The sequence below is a fragment of the Crinia signifera genome, unplaced genomic scaffold (genome assembly GCF_055691185.1).
Source record: "Crinia signifera unplaced genomic scaffold, ASM5569118v1 HAP2_SCAFFOLD_892, whole genome shotgun sequence".
Classification (NCBI taxonomy): Eukaryota; Metazoa; Chordata; class Amphibia; order Anura; family Myobatrachidae; genus Crinia; species Crinia signifera.
Window position 1 is genome coordinate 8,083 of NW_028142809.1, and position 10,385 is coordinate 18,467.

A 10,385-nucleotide genomic window follows, 5' to 3' on the forward strand; every position below is an offset into this window, starting at 1 on the left:
ACACTATACCCCTAGATGAATTCCCTGAGGGGTGTAGTTTGCAAAATGGGGTCACTTGTGGGGGGGTTCCACTGTATTGGTGCTTGGGGGGTCTTGCTAATGCAACATAGCACCCACCAAAATTCCACCAGAATCTGAGCTGCAAAATCCAAAAATCACTCCTTCCCTTCTGAGTCCTGCCATGCACCCAACTGGTATTTTTTGGTCACATGTGAGGCATTGCCGTACTCGGGAGAAATTGGGGCACAGATTTTGGGGTGCTTTGTCTCCTTCATACCTTCTGAAAATGAAAAATTTTGAGCCAGAACTGCATTTTTGTGTAAAAAAATGTAATTTTTCATTTTCACTGCCCACTTGTATCAAAATTGGTGAAACCCCTGGGGGTTTGAAATGTACACTATACCCCTAGATGAATTCCCTGAGGGGTGTACTTTGCAAAATGGGGTGACTTGTGGGGGGGTTCCACTGTATTGGTGCAACATAGCACCCACCATTCATTCCACCAAAATCTGTGCTGCAAAATCCAAAAATCACTCCTTCCGTTCTGAGTCCTGCCATGCACCCAACTGGTATTTTTTGGTCACATGTGAGGCATTGCCGTACTCGGGAGAAATTGGGGCACAGATTTTGGGGTGCTTTTTCTCCTTCATACCTTCTGAAAATGAAAAATTTTGAGCCAGAACTGCATTTTTGTGTAAAAAAATGTAATTTTTCATTTTCACTGCCCACTTGTATCAAAATTGGTGAAACCCCTGGGGGTTTGAAATGTACACTATACCCCTAGATGAATTCCCTGAGGGGTGTAGTTTTCAAAATGGGGTGACTTGTGGGGGGGTTCCACTGTATTGGTGCTTGGGGGGTCTTGCTAATGCGACATAGCACCCACCAAAATTCCACCAGAATCTGAGCTGCAAAATCCAAAAATCACTCCTTCCGTTCTGAGTCCTGCCATGCACCCAACTGGTATTTTTTGGTCACATGTGAGGCATTGCCGTACTCGGGAGAAATTGGGGCACAGATTTTGGGGTGCTTTTTCTCCTTCATACCTTCTGAAAATGAAAAATTTCGAGCCAGAACTGCATTTTTGTGTAAAAAATGTAATTTTTCATTTTCACTGCCCACTTGTATCAAAATTGGTGAAACCCCTGGGGGTTTGAAATGTACACTATACCCCTAGATGAATTCCCTGAGGGGTGTAGTTTTCAAAATGGGGTGACTTGTGGGGGGGTTCCACTGTATTGGTGCTTGGGGGGTCTTGCTAATGCGACATAGCACCCACCAAAATTCCACCAGAATCTGAGCCGCAAAATCCAAAAATCACTCCTTCCGTTCTGAGTCCTGCCATGCACCCAACTGGTATTTTTTGGTCACATGTGAGGCATTTCCGTACTCGGGAGAAATTGGGGCACATATTTTGGGGTGCTTTTTCTCCTTCATACCTTCTGAAAATGAAAAATTTTGAGCCAGAACTGCATTTTTGTGTAAAAAAAATGTAATTTTTCATTTTCACTGCCCACTTGTATCAAAATTGGTGAAACCCCTGGGGGTTTGAAATGTACACTATACCCCTAGATGAATTCCCTGAGGGGTGTACTTTGCAAAATGGGGTGACTTGTGGGGGGGTTCCACTGTATTGGTGCAACATAGCACCCACCATTCATTCCACCAGAATCTGTGCTGCAAAATCCAAAAATCACTCCTTCCCTTCTGAGTCCTGCCATGCACCCAACTGGTATTTTTTGGTCACATGTGAGGCATTGCCGTACTCGGGAGAAATTGGGGCACAGATTTTGGGGTGCTTTTTCTCCTTCATACCTTCTGAAAATGAAAAATTTTGAGCCAGAACTGCATTTTTGTGTAAAAAAATGTAATTTTTCATTTTCACTGCCCACTTGTATCAAAATTGGTGAAACCCCTGGGGGTTTGAAATGTACACTATACCCCTAGATGAATTCCCTGAGGGGTGTAGTTTGCAAAATGGGGTGACTTGTGGGGGGGTTCCACTGTATTGGTGCTTGGGGGGTCTTGCTAATGCGACATAGCACCCACCAAAATTCCACCAGAATCTGAGCTGCAAAATCCAAAAATCACTCCTTCCCTTCTGAGTCCTGCCATGCACCCAACTGGTATTTTTTGTTCACATGTGAGGCATTGCCGTACTCGGGAGAAATTGGGGCACAGATTTTGGGGTGCTTTGTCTCCTTCATACCTTCTGAAAATGACAAATTTGGAGCCAGAACTTCATTTTTGTGTAAAAATAATAATTTTTCATTTTCACTGCCCAGTTGTACCACAATTGGTGAAACCCCTGGGGGTTTGAAATGTACACTATACCCCTAGATGAATTCCCTGAGGGGTGTAGTTTGCAAAATGGGGTCACTTGTGGGGGGGTTCCTAACTTTTAGCATCTTATGGTGCCTTGAAACCTACATGGTGCCTAAAAAATAATCTCATAAAAAGGAGGCTCCAAAATCAAGTAGGTGCTCCTTCTATTATGAAGCCTGTGGTTTGGTCACCGTGCACACTAGGGCCACATATAGGATATTTATGAAAACAAAAGAATTGGGGGAATCAATTTTTAGTCACATTTCTCTAGTAAAATGTACTGTGTTCCTTAGAAAAATGTATTAAAATTGCAAATCTGCAAAAAAAAAGAAATTTTGAAATTTCACCTACACTTTGTTTTAATTCCTGTGAAACACCTAAAGGGTTAACAAACTTCCAAAATGCTGTTTTGAATACTGTGAGGGGTGCAGTTTTTGAAATGGCATCATTTATGGGGGTGTCTCACATACAAGTCCCTCAAAGTCACATCAGAACTGAACTGGTCCCTAAAAAAATCAGTGTTTGAAATTTTCTTGAAAATTTGAGAATTTGCTATTCATATTGTAAGCCTCCTAGTGTCCCAAAAAATTAAAAGGAAGTTGAAATAATGATGTCAACATAAAGTAGACATATGGTCTATGTTAGTTATTCACTATTTTGAGTGGTAAGATTATTTGTCTCACAAGCAGAAAATTTAACATTTTGCAAATCGCTAAATTTTCCATTTTTTCACGATATTTTGGTATTTTTCACAAAAAAACACAGACTGTATCGACCCAAATTTACCACTAATTTGAAGTACAATGTGTCACGAAAAAACAATCTCAAAATCACTGGGATAAGTAAAAGCAAAAAAAAGTTATCCCCACTTAAGTGAGACATGTCAGATTTGAAAAAAAGGGCTCTGTCAGGAACGCAAAAACTGGCTCTGTCAGGAAGGGGTTAATGAAACTTGAATATACATGAATACCCATGCTCAACACAGGGGGGATGCACCAGGGGAGTTGGGGGCAGCTGCACTGGACACGCGTCCTCTCTGCTCACTATTGCTGGTAATTCCTGTACAGCAGCACATCAGGGAGTGACCGCAATGCACCCCTTTACATACTCAACCAGTAGCAGTGGCCCCTCTATCTGGGCCCCCTGCTTACCCCCCCTCTTGGCACCACGGGTCATGGCTAGGAGTGCCATCTGATGACCTGCCGCTGGGGCCAAAAGCAGCGAATTATCGGGGCTTCAGGGGGAGATTAAGGTGAGGGTGGGAGGTCCTGCCAATACTTCTGATGAAAAGATACCCCAAAATATCTGGTGCTTACTGCCCTGGCGGGTGCCAATCAGTTCCAGGTTGGGATGTCCGGGTGGCGTGCAAATTTGGGAGACTTACCTTTTATAGGGTAATGTCTATGTGTTTTGTAACCTTGATGAAAAATGTATTTAAAATACCTGAAATGTTGGCAACACGTGCTGGCGGACCTGTCACATATGCTGTTTATACCAGGGAGAGCTGCCTATCCATATGCATTGACACGGATGGTGTAATGGTTAGCATTACTGCCTCACAGCGCTGAGGTCATGGGTTCCATTCCCACCATGGCCCTAACTGTGCGGAGTTTGTATATTCTCCCTGTGCTTGCGTGGGTTTCCTCCGGTTCCCTCCCACATTCCAAAAATATACTGGTAGGCTCATTGGCTCTCAACAAAATGAACCCTAGAATGTCTGTGTGTGCGTGTACATGTGGTAGGGAATATACAGTAGATTATAAACTCCACCGGGGTAGGGACTGATGTGAATGTTCAACTATACTCTGTACAGCGCTGCGGAATATGTGTGTGCTATATAAATAGCTGGCAATAATAAATAACTTTTGTTTCAAGTTCGAGATGCCCCTGTAGAGCTGTTATAATCACTGCAATGCTGGTCTGTCTGTTTGGTTATATATTAAATGTTCAAGTAAAATTACGCTACAAAAATGTAATTAATTCAGAATATTTATACACTGTTATGCTGGATTCAGTCATTATTCTGTAAGGGGAGGGGGTACATGACATTTTACTGAGGTAAAGTCAGCATCTTAGGAAATCTATAAGTAGCAGAGGTTACTATACCCTTAGCATTTTCGGGCAGTTGTATTAAACTTGGCGAAGAGATAGGTGGAGATAAAGTGGAAAGTGATAACACACCAGCCAATCAACTCATAACTGTCATTTTTCAAACACAGCTGATTGGCCAGTGTGTTATAACCTTCTACTTTATCTCTTCACCAGGCTTAATACATCTGCGCCATTGTCCGGTTCTGCCGGGCTGTGTCCAGTTCCAGCCTCTGTGGAAGATGCCAACCGAGAAATGGGCCGTGGCGCTATGACTGATCTTTCAGAGACAGGACAGCGAAGGTCGCTATGTGTGGGGCGCTGGAGTTCATGTGAGTAGAACGTTTTCTACAAGGTAGTTTTAAATGTTTCCAATTATAACGTATCCTAATTATCTGAATTTGCACAGCTGGGATTTTGCAGCATTACTAGGTGATTGTTCTCCTTTAGAAATCTATTGCACCAAAACGTTTGTGGCACAATTTCCTGTCTCCCTTAGTATTGGATCGTTTATTTAAGAAATTCCAGATCATCTTGTACAACTTCCTTTATCCAGTCCATCATGTGGAAGACATCGGTATGGAAGTCCCGGGAATCTGCTGGAACTGGTGTGAAAGGCCTTCTAGACCCGATGCAGCTGTTCACGTTCCCCCAGCTTATAATTCCCACCTAAAGAAAAGTAAGGGAGACTCTTAGCTCAGCCACAGTAATAATGTCACCAGTTACCGACTGTAAGAACCAGAAAACATAAAATACAGGAAAGGATCGCTGAGACATATATGTCCTATAACACAGTGGGGCTGATTCGGAATCAGAGGATTTTCTGTCTGGACATGGACGCCGGCTTACTGCATTATTATAAGACGAGTGTCCTGACAACTAGTCCACAGTCAGGTTCACCACAGTTAATATTGTCTCCGAAACATTGGCGGGAACCATTTTTCTGGAGCCAGTCAGTAGGTTGATATGGTCAAACGGCTGACATAGGAAAGGTGGAAATGGGGAATGTTGACATGGTCAACGTGCCAACTGAGTCAACATGTTAACATGAATAGGGTAGATGCATGAACCTTTTTGTGTCAATGTTGACAACTGTCAACATGGACCCCCAATTAGTTTAATGCCGAACCTCAGGTGGCTCGCTACACTCACCATGCTGCAGGCTGGACACACTATTATATTCTCCCTCTATGTTGACTCATGTTGACCTTGCCATGTGTCTACCTCTTTCATGTCAACATTTTTAACCCTGTTGTATAAATGGGAGAGGGGGTGGGAAAAGGGGATCTGGGAGGGGATAGACCTGAGCACAAGTGACACTGAATGGTGTCGGTAATATCGTTGGGTCTTGTACTGAAATAAATTTACCACAGTAACTTTGCATCAATTAACCAATTAATTGGTAGATAGTGACGTGGCGGTGCTCCCCTGAGAGTAAGGGTAATATATCAAAGGTGAAGAAGAAAAGTACTCTCTTCTGTTTGGGGGCACTCCTTTAAATGTCAAAAAAGGTTTTTAATAAAATTTAACTTTTAATGGTTCCATAAAACTTATAATTCGACATACAGACAGACAACATCAAACATTAAGGATGGACAGTTGAATGATATTTAGATATTATAGAATAAATTTGTATTCAACTGTTGGTATAAACACCAGGTTAATCTGATAGGAATCAAATAATAAATAATGATCAGACAATCGGGGCTATTGTTATATATCAGCCGGGTTTCGGATTCAAATTTTTTTGTTCCTATCACCTGTGGTAAGGAAGTGATAAGCGAAATATAGATATCAGATTATTTGGCCAGAGAGAAGTGGTTCTCCTCTGGTGTAGTCCGGATATTATCCCTTATAGCCTAGGCAGTCTCAGATGAGTCTATTATTCAATCAATCAGTTATACCAAGATGCTTAGTGTGACATAGTTCAGAGATGCAGAGCCAATCTAGGTATTTAATTGCGTAGGTAACCGTTACAAGAGAGGGGGTATAAATGTGGAGATGTATATCAGAGATAAGTGACACTCACAGTCGTAAAGATTGCGGAAGCTGCTGCTGATTCTCTCAACCGTCCTGGTTCTCTGAGAGTCAGTGAGCGTTCGGCAATTTTTTAGCTGTATGTATAGAATGTCAGAGTTAAGGTGGCCATACATCAGAAAGATATTGTACCCAATCATACAATCTCAACTGATTGTAAGATGGATTGTATGCAGATTGTGTGCACATCTTGTTTACAAAATCATGCAGTAGATGGATTGTATGACTGATTGTATGATCGATTGTGTGTAGATTGTGTGTCCAAAAACCACCAAGGACTGCCGGGGATTTCAAGGGAAATTGTACACAATCATGAGCGCAATCGATCTTAAGATCGATCTTTCTGATGTATGGCCAGCTTTAGAAAAGTGGGGTGTCTGCTTTCTCCTTTTTGGTAGTGCAAATACCCTGTTGTTATAATAACAGTGCAGGGTTAGGTGCCAATAAATACTTTCTGGAGATGAGAGTACCCCTAAGGAAAGGGATGTGCAAGAGGGATACAGTAAAAGTATGCGTCTTACTCTTGTAAGTTTTATGGAACCATTAAAAGTTACATTTTATTAAAAACCTTTTTTGACATTTAAAGGAGTGCCCCCAAACAGAAGAGAGTACTTTTCTTCTTCACCTTTGAAACATTTTGACCCTGTCAACCCATTGCATAGGGCCATTTTTCATGTCGACCTTTTGGCGCAGTGGAACTATTGCACACCGACCATTTGGGGTAGACCTATTGATCAGATGTGAATCAGGCCCACTGATGGGTGGCATTATTTGTAAGATACTCTGCTTCAGGCTTGCTAACCTCTCACAGGATGCAGCAGAAACATTCAGCACTGACTGTGCTGGACAGCTCCCCTGATCAGCTCTCCTCTCCTGTGACATCACCACCACGCCCCCTCTTCCTCTTTCCCCAGAACCGGACAGAGCTGTGGGAGTTATTCTAGTTCACTCTTTCTGACAAAATCCTTCTTAGATGGACAAAACCATGTGCACTGCAGGTGGGGCAGGTGTTACTTGTGCAGAGAGAATTAGATTTGGGTGGGGTTTTACTTCAAAGTGAGATCTATATTGCAGTGTAAAAATAAAGCAGCCAGTATTTACCCTGCACAGAAACAAAATAACTCACCCAAATCTAATTCTCTCTGCACATGTTACATCTGCCCCACCTGCAGTGCACATGGTTTTGTCCATCTAAGAAGGATTTTGTCAGAAAGTGTGAACTAGAATAAGGCCCTGTGTGAGGTGCAGCTTCCTCTGCTCGCTATACACTTATACTGTAGATTTATTGTCCAATTTGGCTGGTTGAAAGGCAAATCTAGTAATATGTGGGTGTAAATGACATTTGATAATTTGCTCCCAAACACTGAAAAACAGCCAAAAATTGAAAGTCAGATTAAATCCATTTGATTTTAACCAATTTATCTGAATGACTAGTTCTGTCAGTTTTCCGGCACTGGGTCAGATATCATTGCCATACATTACCAGATTTTCATTCCAACCAGCCAGATTGGATGAATCTGTAGGTACAGTATATGGCCGGCTTAAGAGCTGGGGAGAATTTATCTGGCATCTCCCCTCCTCTCCTGCCCCAGCAGTTGTCTGGGTGTCAGGTGGTGATGGCACAGGTGAGCCTGCCCGGGGACACGGAGGTTCTGCCTAGTCTTGGTGACTAAGAGCATTTATCTTCTGCTGCTTTTCCTGACGTTTGTGAGCTGTTAAACTACAAAATAGTTCTTATATTATAATTGTTCACACACAAACACACATACATACACACACACACACACACACATATATATATACATATATACATATATACAGGTCGAGTATCCCGTATCCGAATATCCGTTATCCGAATTATTCCGAAATACGGACATTCCAGAAAGTGAAAAAAAATATTTTTTTTTGCTAAAAACTCACTGGGGACATTTGTAACAGCATCACTGGGGACATGATATGTAACTGGCACTATATATGTGCAAGACAATGATTGCTTGGCATTCAAATTCAGTGCTGAGATAGTACACACATTTTGTTTCACGTTTTGAAACCTTGTTTTTTGAACAATTAAAATATATTTGTGTGTATTTTATGTGGTAATAAAATATATTTGTGTGTATATTATGTGTTTATACAGCATAAATGCAAGATACTTCAAAATACATCATTGAAATATTAAAATATTCCGAAATACGGAATAATCCGTTATCCAAAATTCTCCTGGTCCCGAGCATTTTGGATAAGGGATACTCAACCTGTATGTATATATATATATATATATATATATATATATATATATATATATATATATATATACATATACATGCATATACACACACACACACACATATATATATATATATATATATATACATATATATATATATATATATATATATACATATACATATTCATTCAGTTGACATTTCTACTAGGTCGCATTAGATGCGACCATGTCAGGGAAAGCCCAGCCCGTTGTGGTTCTATCTGATATGACCACACCATGCTAAAGGAACGACACAATAAACCTTTCTGTGAGTTATCATTCCATATATAGGGCAATAAGGATCATTAACTTGCTGCCCAATATGAAGACGAACAGAGCGTTACTGTTATTTCATTATAATGCCTGTACCAGGAGTAACTCCGTGCTCACTTTCTGCTTGTTGTATCTCTTGGTACAGTCGTTATGCTGGATCCTAACCTTTATGCAAAATCTACCATTGTGACTACAAGAGAGACGTTCACCGACACACCTGCATGTAGCGTTTTTTGAATTCCACAATAAGAGGTCCTCCGGAGTCTCCTGCGACAGAAAATGGAGCAGTTAAATCTCAGATGCAGCCTGTTACCAAATACATTTCTTCTGGATTCAATTGAATACATTAATAAAATACAAAGGTAAGATAGCAAACCGGCCATAGGACCTTATTCTAAATGATCCAGTCGTCCGTGCGTTCGATGGTGTGCGTCTGTTTGCAGGGGCGAATTTAGGGGTCAGGCCGCCCCTAGGCACAACATTTTTGGCCGCCCCCCCCCCCCATATGAATGTATACGTGCACCTGCATATAATATATATATATAACCAGAGGATCCCTCCCTTGTTAGGGGGGGAAATGAACACTCTCCTTGTAAATAATGATAGTTGAGAAAGTCACTGGTATAGTAAAAATTCACATAAATAATTTATTCCAATGAGTCAATTTCCATCATTGCCCCGACGTTTCGGTCTACAAACAGACCTTCCTCAAGGAGCTTTTTAGATGGATCATCAGCGCATAAACAAGCCTATACCTCAAGGGAGGGATCCTCTGGTTATATTTGGGGCACATGGTGATCCATGTCAACCCCTTATGGACACCCCTGATTCTACTTCTTTGCAAAGTGAGAGTGCGGTTTCCCTCGATTCTATATATATATATATACTGTATATATATATATATATATATATATATATATGCCATAATAAATAAAAAACACCAGTACTCAATACTGGTGTTGGAAACACACAATAATTAGCTCTGGTAAGAGAGGCACACACATTTTGCAGGCTAATTTAGTAGCACTTACTGTTACTAGAAGGGATGCAAACAGGGCCGTCTTAACAGCAGTGTGGGCCCCTGGGCAAAGCAATGCACTGGGGCCCTTACCCATTCTCCCCTCCTAGGGGTGGGGGTTGGTATCAGCAGCAGCTTTAATGTCCCACAGGGGGTGCTCTATCTTCCATTCAACATGTAGGACCTGGAGCAGTAACTTCTGCTAATTACTCCTTTACTGCACAGGTGGTGGGAGGGTGAACACTAACGTGTGGAAGGGGGCACTGAGCTGTATGAAGGGTCCCTTGTAAATGACTTCCAGGGAGGTAGGGGGTGTTTTATATGCAGGGGAGGGTTGTGTAATGGCGTGGGCTTAATATTCGTCATTTTCCGGTGGAT

The 10,385-nt window shown here is 41.6% G+C and overlaps 1 long non-coding RNA gene across 1 annotated transcript; it reads right to left on the minus strand.

The window, feature by feature from the left end:
* Positions 1–4,246: 4,246 nt before the first annotated feature.
* On the minus strand, positions 4,247–9,421 carry LOC146056801 (uncharacterized). The gene is made up of 2 exons (XR_014469408.1): positions 9,207–9,421; positions 4,247–5,082 (listed from the first exon to the last, which is right to left on the minus strand). It is a non-coding gene; the product is annotated as an uncharacterized LOC146056801 (long non-coding RNA).
* Positions 9,422–10,385: the final 964 nt, after the last annotated feature.